This window comes from Pongo abelii, chromosome 5, assembly GCF_028885655.2.
Source record: "Pongo abelii isolate AG06213 chromosome 5, NHGRI_mPonAbe1-v2.0_pri, whole genome shotgun sequence".
Taxonomy (NCBI): Eukaryota; Metazoa; Chordata; class Mammalia; order Primates; family Hominidae; genus Pongo; species Pongo abelii.
In genome coordinates this window covers 68,035,466-68,049,911 of record NC_071990.2, presented here as the reverse complement: position 1 = coordinate 68,049,911, position 14,446 = coordinate 68,035,466, and the positions used below count along the sequence as shown (strand labels likewise).

General features: G+C 36.1%; 1 non-coding gene across 1 annotated transcript; it reads right to left on the bottom strand.

Moving 5' to 3' along the window:
* Window positions 1-5,094: 5,094 nt before the first annotated feature.
* Window positions 5,095-5,198, bottom strand: LOC112133976 (U6 spliceosomal RNA). The gene has a single exon (XR_002915573.1). It is a non-coding gene; the product is annotated as a U6 spliceosomal RNA (small nuclear RNA).
* Window positions 5,199-14,446: the final 9,248 nt, after the last annotated feature.

Genomic DNA, 14,446 nt, shown 5'->3' with positions numbered 1-14,446 from the left:
TGTTATTATCTTATGAAAAGTGATTGATGGAAGGTGTTTTAGGATTATTGAAAGACTTAAAGGTAGAAAGCAGGCAGAGCAAGATGACCAAATAGAACCCTCCAACAATCACTCACCCCAACCACAAGAACATAAAGTTGAACATCTATCCATGCTAGAAAGCACTTCCATTAGAACCAAAAATTAGGTAAGCAGTCACAAAATATAGTGTTAACATTATATCAAGGAAAGAGGCACTGAAGATGGTAGAAAAGACAGTCTTGGTATCTACACTACCCCTTCTAATCCCTTGGCAGTGGACAGAGAGATTCTGTGTGCTTATGGGAGGGAGAGCAAAGTGGTTGTGGGAATTGCATTGGAAATTAATGCTGCTCTGTCACAGAAGAACAAAACACACAGCACAATTCTGGCACCCATGGAGGCAGCAGTTAGACTACCCTCAGCTAGAGAAGATTCCTCTGCCCTAGCAGTATAAACCTGAATTCCATCTAATTCCACTATCTGACCAAAGTGGTCTAGAGTCCTGAATAAATTTAGGCCACAAGGCTGCAGTCTTTGGGCAAGCCCTGGTTTTTGGCTAGACTCAGAGTCAGTGGACTTGGTGGGGCATGTGACCCAGTGACACACTAGCTATGGTGTCCAAGGGAGTGCTTGCATCACCCCTCCCCCAACTTCAGCCAATGTAGCTTGGGAAGAGACTCCATGCCCCTGCAAAAGGAAGAGGAAAGAGTACTCTGCCTTGCAAGAGTCTCTGCTTGAGTAGCAGCTCAGTTACAGTAAAATAAAGCACAAAGCAGTTTTCTGAAGGCCCTATTGCTAGGCCCTAGCTACTGAACTGCTTTTTGTGTTTGTGATGGAGTTTCGCTTTTGTTGCCCACTCTGGAGTGCAATGGAGTGATCTCAGCTCACCGCAACCTCTGCCTCCCAGGTTCAAGCGATTCTCCTGCCTCAGCCTCCAGAGTAGCTGGGATTACAGGCATGTGCCACCATACCCGGCTAATTTTTTGTATTTTTAGTAGAGAGGGGGTTTCTCCATGTTGGTCCGGCTGGTCTCGAACTCCTGACCTCAGGTGATTCCCCCATCTTGGCCTCCCAAATTGCTGGGATTACAGGCATGAGCCACCACACTCAGCTGGACTGCATTTTTGGATCTGCTGTGGACCCTCAAAGGAACTTGCTGTCACACAGGGAAGAACTCAGTCCTGGTAATATTCACCACATGCTGACTAAAGATCTCTTTTTCCTTGAATTAACATCAGTGATAGCCAGGAAGTAGTCACCATGGGCCTTGGGACAACCCAGTACTATGCAGGATTCAAGTGTCATTCAGTGTTTTTCTAGCTGTGATGGACATGAGAGTGCTTGCATCACGCTCCCCCCAACTCCAGGTATTCCAGCAAGGAGTGGTGCCTTCTGCTTGAGGAAAAGTGAAGAAAAAGAATGAAAGTCTTCCTGTGAATCCAGGAAATTCTCCTGAATCGTACCCAAGCCCATCAAGGCAGTAGGAATCTGCAAAATTCTTAAAATTCCTGAGTTTCGGACATTCCCTAGTGAGATAAAACTGCATTAATCAGAGACTTAGATTACAACACTTAATTTCCTTTGAATATCTGGAAAGCCTTCTCAAGAAGGATGGATAGAAACAAATCCAGATTGAGATTAGAATAAATACCCAACTCTTGAATCCTAGATGTTAGTGAACATCCACAAGCATCAATAACATCCAGGAAACATGATCTCACCACAATAACTAGATAAAAAACCAGTCACTAATCTCAGAGTGACAGAGGTATGCAGCCTTTCAGACAGAGAATTCAAAATCGCTGTTTTGAGGAAGCCAGATGAACTCAAAACAATACAAAGAAAGACTTCAGAATCCTGTCAGAGAAATGTAACAAAAAGATTAAAATAATGAAAAAGCAAGTAGAAATCCTAGAGTTGAACATTTTAGTTAATAGACTTAAAACTTCTTAGAGTTTCTCAACAGCAGAATTGATCGAGCAGAAGAAAGAATGAGCTAATTTGAAGATACACTATATAAAATACACAATCAGAAGAGAAAACAAACACACACACACAAAAAATTAAAAAAGCATATCTTTTTGCTGGCAAGATGGCTAAATAGGAACAGCTCCAGTCTGCAGCTCCCAGTGAGATCAACACAGAAAGCGGGTGATTTCTACATTTCCAAATGAGTTACCCGGTTCATCTCACTGGAATTGGTTAGACGGTGGGTGCAGCCCAAGGAGGGCAGCCAAAGCAGGGTGGGGCATCGCCTCACCCAGGAAGCACAAGAAGTGGGGGAACTCCCTCTCCTGGCCAAGGGAGTTTTATTTATGCACCTAACACTGGACCACCAATATATTTATAAAGCAAATATTACTAGAAGTAAAGAGAGAGATAGGCCCTCATACAATAATAGCTTGATACCTCAACATTCTACTTTCAGCATCAGACAAACCGTCCAGACAGAAAATCAACAAAGGAACATTGGACATATTCTCCACTATAAACTAAATGCACTTAATAGATATTTACAGAACATTTTATCTAACAACCGTTGTATACACATTCTTTTCCCCAGTAAGTGGATTATTCTCAAAGATAGATCATATATTAAACCACAAAATGAGACAGAAAACTAAAAAAAGTCAAATCAAAATAAATTAAAAATAAAGTCTTAAATGAAACATCTGAAATTATGAAACTACCGAAGGAAAACTTTGGGGAAATTCTCCACGACATTGGTCTGGACCCATATTTCTTGAGAAATACCACAAAAGCACAGGCAACTAAAGCAGAAATGACCAATGATATCACAGAAAGGTAAAAAGCTTCTGTGCAGCAAAGGAAGCAATCAGCAAAATGAGAAGACAATGCACAGAATGGTAGTAAATATTTGCAAACTACTCATCTGACAAGGAATTAATACATAATATATAAGGAGACCAAAAACTCAATAGAACAAAATCAAATAATATTATTTTAAAATGTTTAAAAGATCTGATAGGCATTTCTCAAAGGAAGACATACAAATAGCCAACAGGCATAAAAAAATATGCTCAACATCATTAGTCATCAGAGAAATGCAAATAAAAATTACAATGATATTAATATCATACCAATTAAAACTGTTTTTCCCCAAAGACAGGCAATAAGAAATGTTAGTGGGGTTGTGAAGAAATGGAAAACTTCATACATTGTTGGTGGGAATGTAAGTAAGTACAGCTACTATGGAATGTAGTATGGAGGTTCCTCAAAAAACTAAAAATAGAACTGCCACATAATCTAGCAATTCCACTACTAGTTAATATATCCAAAAGCAAGAAAATCAGTATACCAAAGCTATATCTGCACTCCCATGTTTATTGCAGCATTATTCACATTAGGCAAGATTTAGAATCAACCTAAGTGTTTATCAACAGATAAATCAATACAACACGTGGTACATATATGCAATGAAATATTATTCAGCCATAAAAAGGCATAATATCCTATCATTTGCAACAACATAAATGGAACTAGAGGGCATAATGTTAAGTAAAATGAGTCAGGCACAGAAACACTCATTTTACATGTTCTCACTCATATGTGGGAGCTAAAAATAACAAAAATAGAACTAATAGGGATGGAGAGTAGAATGATGTTTACTAGAGGCTGGGAAGGGAAGAGGGGAAGTGGGGAGAAGTGGTGATAGTTACTGAGTGCAGAAATATATCTAAGTAAATTAAATAAGATCTAGTATTTTATAGTGAAATAGAGTAACTATAGTAAGTAATAATTTCTTGTATATTTAAAAATAGCTAAAAAAGTGGAATTTGAATATTCCTAACACAAAAAAAGATAAATGTTCAAGGTGAGGGATATCCCAATTACCCTGATTTGATCATTACAAATTGTGTGCCTGTATCAGAACATTACATATAACTCATAAATATATGCATGTATCATGTACCCATAATAACTAAAAAAAAGAAACTTTAAAGATTTTAGGGATTTTTAAATGAATGACATAAAAAGATGAAAAGTAAAGCAGATAAAGAGAAAAGCAGTATGTTTTTATAATATATTTAATAATTTATTATATATTCAATATATTATGTATTAAATGTATTATATATTCAATTATATATTTAATGATTTATTATATACTCACTATATTGTACATATCCACTTTATTGTGTATACATAATGTATATAATATCACATATATATCATATATATATAATTTGGGCCTAAGTTGCCTTCTTAGATTCATTTTCATTGTTTATAATTACTAAATATTAATACTCTTTTATAAGACAGAAAGGCACTTTTACACACTAATTTTATTAAGTGTACTTCAGGCATATATATTCATGTTACTATAATACATCTTGCCAAGTGGGGAAAAACCCAGCATAGGTTATCTTTATTAATGATTACAATTGAAAACTTTGGTCAACAACCTGAGGATTCTGAATGGTAAAGCAATACAACCAGGTAGAGACAGAAAGTCAAAAGTTAAAGTGACCTGTATGGGTTGCATGTAAGTATGAGCTTGCTTGCATGCTCTGTCTCACACACTGTCTCTCTCTCTCTCTTTCTCTCTCTCTCATCATATGTATGTGAATTTGATTATTTGCATAAAGCACAGCATGAATAATTATTTGCCCCATAAGATCCTTTTTATATTGGCTTTGAAGGAACTTTGTTCTATCTCAGAAGACTTTTTAAAGCCTTAAGACTAGTCATGGTTTATTTGTGTCATTAAATTCCTTTGTGAGTTGGATATATTCCTCTCCACTTGAGGTCTCAAGACAACGTGGGGCTCCTCAGCTTGTTAGAAAGTTACATTCTATTGCCCAGAACCAGTCTCAAAAAATAAAAAGAAAAAAGAGAAAATTTACTTTCTTTATTTACCACAAGTAAGGAACTCCATACAAGGACTGTATAGGCAAGGTATGATGTCAGTTTCCCCAAAAGGCTTTCATTGGCTGTATAAGTCAAATTGTAATTCTTAAAGGAATGCATGCCATTCCAATCAAAGCCTTGGTAAAATAACCAGTTTCTCCAATTGTGTCCTTTTGCAAAAGAAAACATTATTTTTTTAAAAAAAATATGGAATGCTTCATGAATTTGCATGTCATCCTTGTGCAGGGGCCATGTTTATGTCTGTATCCTTCCAATTTTAGTATGTATGCTGCCAAAGTGAGCACAGAAAACAGATTCTTATCACACTTATGCAAATAAATATATCGCCATAAGTTAAGAATACTCAAAAATAGTTTCCAAATTCTGGAGAAATCAGATAGAGAGAAATATGCTCCAAATTTTATTTATAGGATTATACTTTACTCAATTGTTAAAAGCTGTAAAAAGCTCAAAAGTTTTCTTCACTTTAAAAAAATGAAGAACTAGCAACGTTTTAAGCAGAGTCGTAAAAGGATTATTTTAGTCTTCTATTAGTTCAGTCCACGCAGTCAACTACAGTTTTGCTAGAATTCATAAACATTTCAGCTCTCCATGGGAGTCCTGAAAGTTTTTCCTCTTTTCTAATGTCACAACATCCAAAGTTATCAGAAATGCACATTTAAGAGCACCTGTTAGAGTCCTTTAGATTATAAAACCTCATTTTAAAGAGGAATAACATGAAACAATAATTGTCTGTGGATAACAAAAAGTCTTAGGGCAGCCACAGTTAAAGGCATAATTGACAAAGAAATTTGTTACCTCTGTGGCACACAATAATTTAACACAACAATTATAATTATTAGCATATGCCAAAAACACATTTATACAAATACAGTCCAAAAAAAGCCATATTTTACCTCTGCATTAGTGTACTATTGATGTCTAATCTAATTCTTGATAAAACATTATAGATAAATATATCCAATCTTAATTAGTTTGACCATAAGGTAAGATTCTCATAAACCTTTTACAATTTTTTTAATGAAAAGTTCAATGCTTTAATACAAGCTTATCCAGCCCATGGCCTGTGTACTGCATGTGGCCCAAGACATCTTTGAATGTGAACCAACACAAATTCATAAACTTTTTAAAAACATTATAATTTTGGGGGGGACTTTTTTTTTTTTAGCTCATCAGCTAACATTAGTGTTAGTAGTTTTGTGTGTGTGTGTGGCCAAAGACAAGGCTTCTTATTTCAATGTGGCCCAGGAAGCCAAAAGATTGGCCACCTCTGCTCTAATAAAACTCTGTTGCACTTTCATTCAAATATTATATTTATGAAGAAAACTGAATAATACTTCTTTATAGTTGATATGTTCACACACAGAATTTCTTTTACAAGGCTAATCTTTTCTGAACCTTCCACAACTTTCTTAAATGTTCAGCTTTATCCTAACTTAAAACAATCCTTTAACCTTCCAAACTAGGCAAAATAGTTCACATTACCTGCCTTTTTATAACGTTTTACTAAAAGCACATTCTTGTTTCCTTACATACTTTGCATGTAAAACTGTTTTTCCAGTAGTCTTGAGTACATGTTATACTATTAACTTTTAGCAACTTTTACTTTTGGTGAAAAACCTGGTAAATAGTGATTCTAATTATGTACTAGGTCTGGAGCCTAGGACACCCAACAGTGCAGGTAAGGCCTGACCTTTTCTAGCATAGCAAGGAGGCATGGCTAACTCTGTATGTTCCCAGGCCTTACCTATCTTTAAAGCAGGCAAGTTGTACAGTTAAGGATCATAGTAGCAATCTATGACGTTAAAGCTTTTAGTGGACCTAATACCCTTTAAAACTGTACATTGTTAATAAATTTCCTTTCATGAATTTTTATGACTTACACAGATCATCTATGACATGCTTTGACTTTCTGACTTATCCTAAACATCCCTCTTTTCAAACAACCAGTCATTTTACTTTAGGGCAAGGATTTAACATATAGGATGCATTGTCACATAAAATCTCTTCCCTTTATAACATTCATTACCAAATGGGATTCTGGAATAAACTGGTCTTATTGTTTACACCACACCTTGCCTTCATCTCTGATATGGTAATCTGCTAGGCAGGGACCACACTTCTTCTCTGTCCTATGGGTCTCTTGTTCTTGAGGCCTTGGGCTGGCCTATATTCTTGTCTCCATGACCTTATAGCAACTCATTCAAGGAGCATTTTAGCAACAAAATATTTATATCATTTCTTATAATCTTGTATCACATGTTCTTTAAATCAATGAGAAGACGATTTTTCAGGTAACTGCTGCAAAAGAGCTAGACTTCCTTCCCTTGGAATATGACCCTGAAGGTCCTGATACATATTGAGAAGGGTTTGGAAGTGATTCGAGAAATGGTGCTTACAGGAGGAAGTGAGAGGAAGCTATAGGAATACTCACGGAAAGCCTTTATATGCTTGCAAAAACAGTAGGCCTTGGATTTGAGAGGGCAATGTTTATTTGCCCTCTTGACATAAAGAAGTAACCTCCAGAAGTCTTTGGACTTCGGAGAAAAAGTTGCAAATGGAAAAGAAACAATTTCCCTTCCTCCAAAAAAAGAGCTAACACATAACTCATAAAGGAAACTAACTGGGATCTTTAAACGACCAGTGTGAGATACTATGATGGGAGCACACTGCTTCAAAGCCATGGGAAAACTCAGCCCTGGGGCATAGCAGGAACAAAAAGCATATGGTAAGTGACAAGAAGCTGGAAGAGCTGGAGTTCTAATTACTGTGTTTTTAAGAAGTCACAAGGCCTGTGAAGTGAAAGCAAAGAGGCAGACCTGCCTGTGGGGTGGATGGTCCTGTGGGTGCACAAGACCATTTTAAAATACACACAGAGAGAACAGGAGAATATATGTTACTGGTTTGTAAAAAAAAGCTGATGTTAGTTGTGAAAGGAGAGGAAACTTACAATCATGATAGAAGGCATCTCTTAAGGAAGCAGGAGAGAGGATGAGTGCTAGCAGGGGAAATGCCAGATGCTTATAAAACCATCAGATTTTGTAAGGACTCACTCACTATCACAAGAACAGCATGGGGGAAATGCCCCCATGATTCAATTATCTCCCACCGGGTCCCTCTCCTGACATGTGGGGATTATGAGATTATAGTACAAGATGAGATTTGGGTGGGCACACAGAGCCAAACCATATCAATCTGCCCCTGGCCCCTCCCAAATCTCATGTCTTCATGTTTCAAAACACAATCATTTCTTTCCAGCAGTCTCCCCAAATTCTTAGCTCATTCCAGCATTATCTCAAAAGTCCACATCCAAAGTCTCATCTGAGACCATGAAAGTCCCTTCCACCTATAAGTCAGTAAAATCAAAAGCAAGTTAGTTGCTTCCTAGATACAATGATGATGGTACCCGCATCTGGTAAATACACCTGTTCCAATTGGGATAAATTGGCCAAAACAAAGGGGCTATAAGCCCCAGGCAAGTCTATAATCCAATAGAGTAGTGTTAAACCTTAAAGTTCCAAAATGATCTCCTTTGACTTCATTTCTCACAACCAGGTCACACTGATGCAAGAGGTAGGCTCCCACAGCCTTGGGCAGCTTCATCTCTTTGGCTTTGCAGGGTACTGCCCCACTCCTGGCTGATTTCATTGGCTGGTATTTAGTGTCTGTGGCTTTTCCAGGTGCACGGTAGAAGCTGTCAATGGATTTATCTTTCTGGAATCTGGAGGACAATGACCCTCTTCTCAGAGTATCACTAGGAAGTGCCTCAATGGGAATGTTTTGTGGAGGCTTGGACCCCACATTTCCCTTCCACACTGCCCTGGCAGTTGTTCTCCATGAAGGCACCACCCCTGCAGCAAACTTCTGCCTGGACATACAGGCTTTCCCCTACATCCTCTGGAATCTAGGTGGAGCTTCCCAAACCTCAATTCTTGTCTTCTGCACACCCACAGGCAAGACTGGCACCAAGTAGAAGCTGCCAAGGCTTGAGGCAGGCACCCTTCAATGCAATGGCCTGTGCAGTACCTTGGGTTTTGGCCATGGCTGGAGTGTCTGGAATGCAGGGCACAAATTCCATTTTTTCCCTCCTATGGCTCCAGGACTGTTAGGAGAGGGGCTTCCACAAAGGTCTCTGACATACCATGGAGACATTTATCTAATTGCCTTGGTGATTAACATTTGGCTCCTTATTACTTATGCAAATTTCTGCAGCTGGCTTGAATTTCAACTCAGAAAATGGATTTTTTTCTATTGCATCATCAGACTGAAAATCTTTCAAACTTTTATGCTCTGCTTCCTCTCGAATGCTTTCCCACTTAGAAATTTCCTCTGTCAGATACCCTAAATCATCTCTTTCAAGTTCAAAGTTCCACAGATCTCTAGGGCAGGGGCCAAATGTCACCATTCTGTTTGCTAAAGCACAGTAAGAATCACCTTTATTACAGTTTCTAACAAGTACTTCATCTCCATCTGAGACAACCTCAGCCTGGACTTAATTGTCCATATCATTATCAGCAATTTGGTCAAGCCATTCAGCAAGTATCTAGAAAGTTCCAAGCTTTCTCATATCTCCCTGTTTCTGGAATCTTCCAAGTCTCTAGGAAGTTCCAAACTTTTCTACATTTTTCTGTCTTCTTCTGAGCCCTCCAAACTGTTCAAACCTCTGCCTGTTACCCACTTCCAAAGTCATTGCCACATTTTTGGGTATCCTTACAGCAGCACCCCACTCCCTCAGGACCAATTTACTGTATTAGTCCATTTTCACACTACTGTGAAGAAATACCTGAGACTGGGTAATTTATGAAGAAAAGAGGTTTAATTGACACTCAGTTCTGCATGGCTGGGGAGGCATCAGGAAACTTAAAGTCATGGAGGAAGGCACCTCTTCACAGGGCATAAGGAGAGAGAATGAGTGCTAGAAGGGTAAGTGCCAGATGTTTATAAAACCCTCAGGTTTCATGAAAACTTATCATAAGAACAGCATGGAGGAAACTGCCCTCATGAATCAACCACTTCTCACCAGATTTCTTCCACACACGTGAGGATTACAACATTACAATTCAAGATGAGAACTGGGTGGAGACACAGAGCCAAATTATGTTATTTGTTTTGCTTTAACGTGTTTATTATTGTGAATAATACTGCTATGAATGTAGTATTTTTTTTTCTTCTTGTGGACCAGTGCTTTTACTTATCTTGAACAAATATCTCTAAATTTTCTGGTTGTATAATAAAAAGCTTGTTTTTCTTAAGTGGCTCTATCAATTTTTATTTTTACCAGCAATGTATTTCCCCTAGAGTAAGCATTCCAAGAGGCTTAGATGGGATGTTTCTATAATTTAGCCTTGGAATACCCAGCATATCACTTGTTCCATAATGTATTACTTAAACAAGTTATTCGGGTGGGATTAATCAAACTAGAATTCTAAAACAAAAAAAGAAAAAAGTTCAAGCAACACACAGGAAAGGCTAGAAAAAGAAAACATAAATTAACCCCGTCTCTATAAAAATACAAAAATTAGCTGGATGTGGTGGTGTGTGCCTGTAATCCCAGCTACTCAGGAGGCTGAGGCAGGAGAATCACTTGAACCCGGGAGGTGGACGTTGCACTGAGCTGAGATCACACCACTGCACTCCAGCCTGGGCGACAGAGCAAGACTCCATCTCAGAAAAAAAACAAAAACAAAAACAAAAACAAAAACAAAAACAAAACTGTAGATAACAAAGAGAAAAAATAAAATAAAATGAATGACTGAAACCCTAACATATCAGTAACTATATTAAATGTGAATGGTCCAAATACATCAATTAATAGACAGATGTTGGCAGAGCAGATAAAAGCCTAACTCAAGTATATGTTGTCATTAAGACATTCATCTTTAATACAATGATATAGGGAGAATAAAAATAAAAAAATGGAAAAAACATATTCCATGAAAACAATCAAAAGAATGAACGAATGGTTATAACATATCAAATAAAGTAGACTTCTCAGCAGTTTAGTATATTGTCTATAATGGTGGTCTCACATGTTATAAATTGTAGAGAACTAAATAAACAAACACATAAATGAGTGTATGTAAAAATTAGTGAAATCTGAATAGACTTCATGGATTGTAGCAGTGTCAGTTTCCCATTTGGAATATTATTATACTTCCAAGTGCAAAACGGTAATATTTTAATGAACTGAGTAAAGATTCTTTGAGGTCTCTCAGTTTATTCTCTGCAACTGCATGTGATTCTATAGTAATCTTAAAATAATAAGTAAAAGAATCAGTAATAAATCTGGCCCTTAAAGATAAAAGAATGAGAGTGTTTTCAATACACAGATATAGAAAGACCTCCAAGTTATAGTGTAATGTGGAAAAAGTCAAATTTCAGAAAAATGTGTATAGTTTCTATCATTTGTGTAAAAGGGAGGTAAGAGAATACATATCATTATTGATAGTATAAAATAATAAAGACAAACTTTGAAAGAATACACAAGAAATGAGAGACTGTGGTACATGTTGAGTAGGTTAAGGTAAAGTGCACCAGTTTATGACATATAAATTATGTGAACATTTTGCCTATTTTGAAGTTACATATATTAAATAAAAATATAACAAATCACATTAACACTTGAGGAACTCAGTCTTTTTTCTCACCCCAAGTGCAAAAAAATTTAGTAAATTTACAAAAATCAAAGACATATATAAAATACTAACACATTAAGACCAATGAAATTTGGTTGAGAATAGGAAAATACCTAACATCAAATGATAAAAAATATTTATATCAAAAAAGAAAGAAAAAACATTCTATATAATTTAATATTCATTTATTATGAAATAATTTCAAAGCTATAAATTGAAAGATATGTCTCAACCTTATAGAATAGCTATCAAACGTTTATATAATTAATGCTAAATATGTAGATATAGGCCCACTAAAATGGGACACAAAGCAAACATGCAAAATTTCATTCCCAGTAAATATTTTATTTGATATCTTAAAACTTGTCTTATATCCAAAATTATAAAAACTAGCCAAAAAGGTGGAAAATCTAAGCAAAACTTATTAGCAAATTATTAGTTTATTTTAAGCAAATTCAAAGGAATCTACAGAAAACCTAAACTTAGTAAGAGACAGTGTAAGTAACATCAAGATAAAAGATTAATGTTAAAAAAGTGTCCCTGTGGTAATTAAATATAGTAAAAACAATAATTGATTAATATAGTAAAAAACTATATTGTATACAGAGTTACACATTTGTTAAGGTAAAATCTTATAGATTCCTAACTGCTGCCAAAGTAGCTTATACTTTCAGTAACAAAGAGTGGTACAAATTTACTTGTCAGGGAAGCAGTGTATTTAGAACTTCATTATAAAAAGATTAATCCAGGACCTATTAAAAAAAAGATGGCAAATAGGAGAGAGAGTAGGTTATAACCTTGCTTGTTATTCTACTTTTATACTCTAAATCATTAGTATTAAGGGCCTGCAGGGAAATAATTAATGACAATTGGAAATGAAGAGTAGAATATAAATAAGTTTGTGTAAGTATAAATAACATGGTAGTAGAATTTCTACAACTTAACAACTTATTAGTTACGAGATGCAGAATTCAAATGCTCTCCCTGGGTGATTCAGAATGCAATTAATGAAATTAAAAAATGATAGAGATATAAAATTTAATGAAGGCCAAGAGAATATAAGACCCTTAAAGAAGAAGAAAAAGGGGCTGAGAAAATTTCATGGTGGATCGGAAGCAATTAAATAAGATTTGTTTGTGTTTCTTTGTATGTAAATCAGTGTATATAATCTGTAAATAAAAAGAACATAAAAAATCAGTTGAAGAGTTTTAGTCTTTATCTCTTTTACATTTTCTAAACATTTGACAATTTAATCATTGGTATGGTTAATTTTATGTATTAACTTGACTGGGCCATCATATTCAGATCTGTGGCCATATATTATTCTGGATGTTTCTTTGATGGTGTTTTTGGACAAGATTAACATTTAAGTTGGTGAATTTTTGAGTAAAGCGGATTACCCTCCATAATGTGAGTGGGCCACATCCAATCAGTTGAAGGTCTGAATTTAACAACAGACTGACCTTCCTCTAGCAAGATAAAATCCTTCAGCAGAGGGAATTCTCCAGCAGATGGCCATGAGACTTCAGCTGCAGATTTTAGACTTGCTAATGTCCATAATTCTATTAGTCAATTTTTAAAATAAATCTTTCTATATACATTGCATCACTTTATGACGGAGATATATTCTGAGAAATGTGTGATTAGCTGATTTCATTGTTGTGTAGACATCATAGAGTGTACGTACATACACAAACCAGATGGTATAGGCTACTACATGTCTAGTCTATATGATTTTGCCTGTTTCTCCTAGGCTACAAGCAACTGTAACATGATAGCAAGTATTTATATATATTTAAATATATCTAAACACAAAAAGATACAGGAAGAATATAATATTATTATTATTTTATTTTTTTTAAAGATGCCTTGCTCTGTCATCAAGAGCTAGGGTGCAGTGGCATGACAATAGCTCACTGTAGTCTCTAATAGAAGCTCAGGAGATCCTCTGGCCTCTAACTCCCAAGTAGCTGGAACTACAGACATGCACCACCACACTGTGCTAATTAAAACTTTTTTTTTTATGGGTGGGATGTAGCTGTGTTGTGTTATCCAAGTTGGTCTCACACTTCTGGCCTCAAGCCATCCTCCCACCTCAGCCTTTTGAGTAGCTGAGATTAATGGCCTAAGCCACTGACATTGCAAAAATACAGAATTATACTTTTATGGAACCATGGTTATATCTACTGTACATCCTTGACCGAGATGGCTTATGTTGTCTATGACACGGTACACAAACACACCACACACACAGGCACACAGACATTCTACACACACAAGAATTTCCAGAATCTCTTTTCCACCGCTGTAAAAGCTTTAAAGAAATAAAAAGTAAAAGTGAATCTTATTTTGTGCCCCCTCCAACTGTTTTTAAAGCTTGATTTTCAAAACACATTTGCCTCTAATAATTTCATTGAATAGATTTTGAATCTGTACTTGTGTGTGTTATAGGCATCTCAGATTAGACCTCATTTTTCGCTGATTTGTGAATTGCTAGCCCTTGCCCTACATTTTCAATTAGGATTAATGATACCACCTATTTATGTGACAGCAGCCTTAAAAGTTTCTATGACTTGCCATTCTCTCTCTCCTCTTTCGTCTCTATCCTCTTATTGACAAATAAAAACGAAAAAGGGCAGACTACTGCTAGACGCAACAACCAGAACTAATGTCACCAATATTGTCTAAGCAAAGGGACCTAGATAAAAAGTACTATATAATATGCACACCTATTTATATACATTGCATAAAATATATCTATGGTGATATGTCAGCAATGGTGAACGTTGAAAGGATATTGACTATCACGATTCTTGAGAAAGGCTTAAAAGATGCTGGTAACATTTGACATCTTGATTTGGACAATGAATACATAGGTCTATTAACATTACATAATT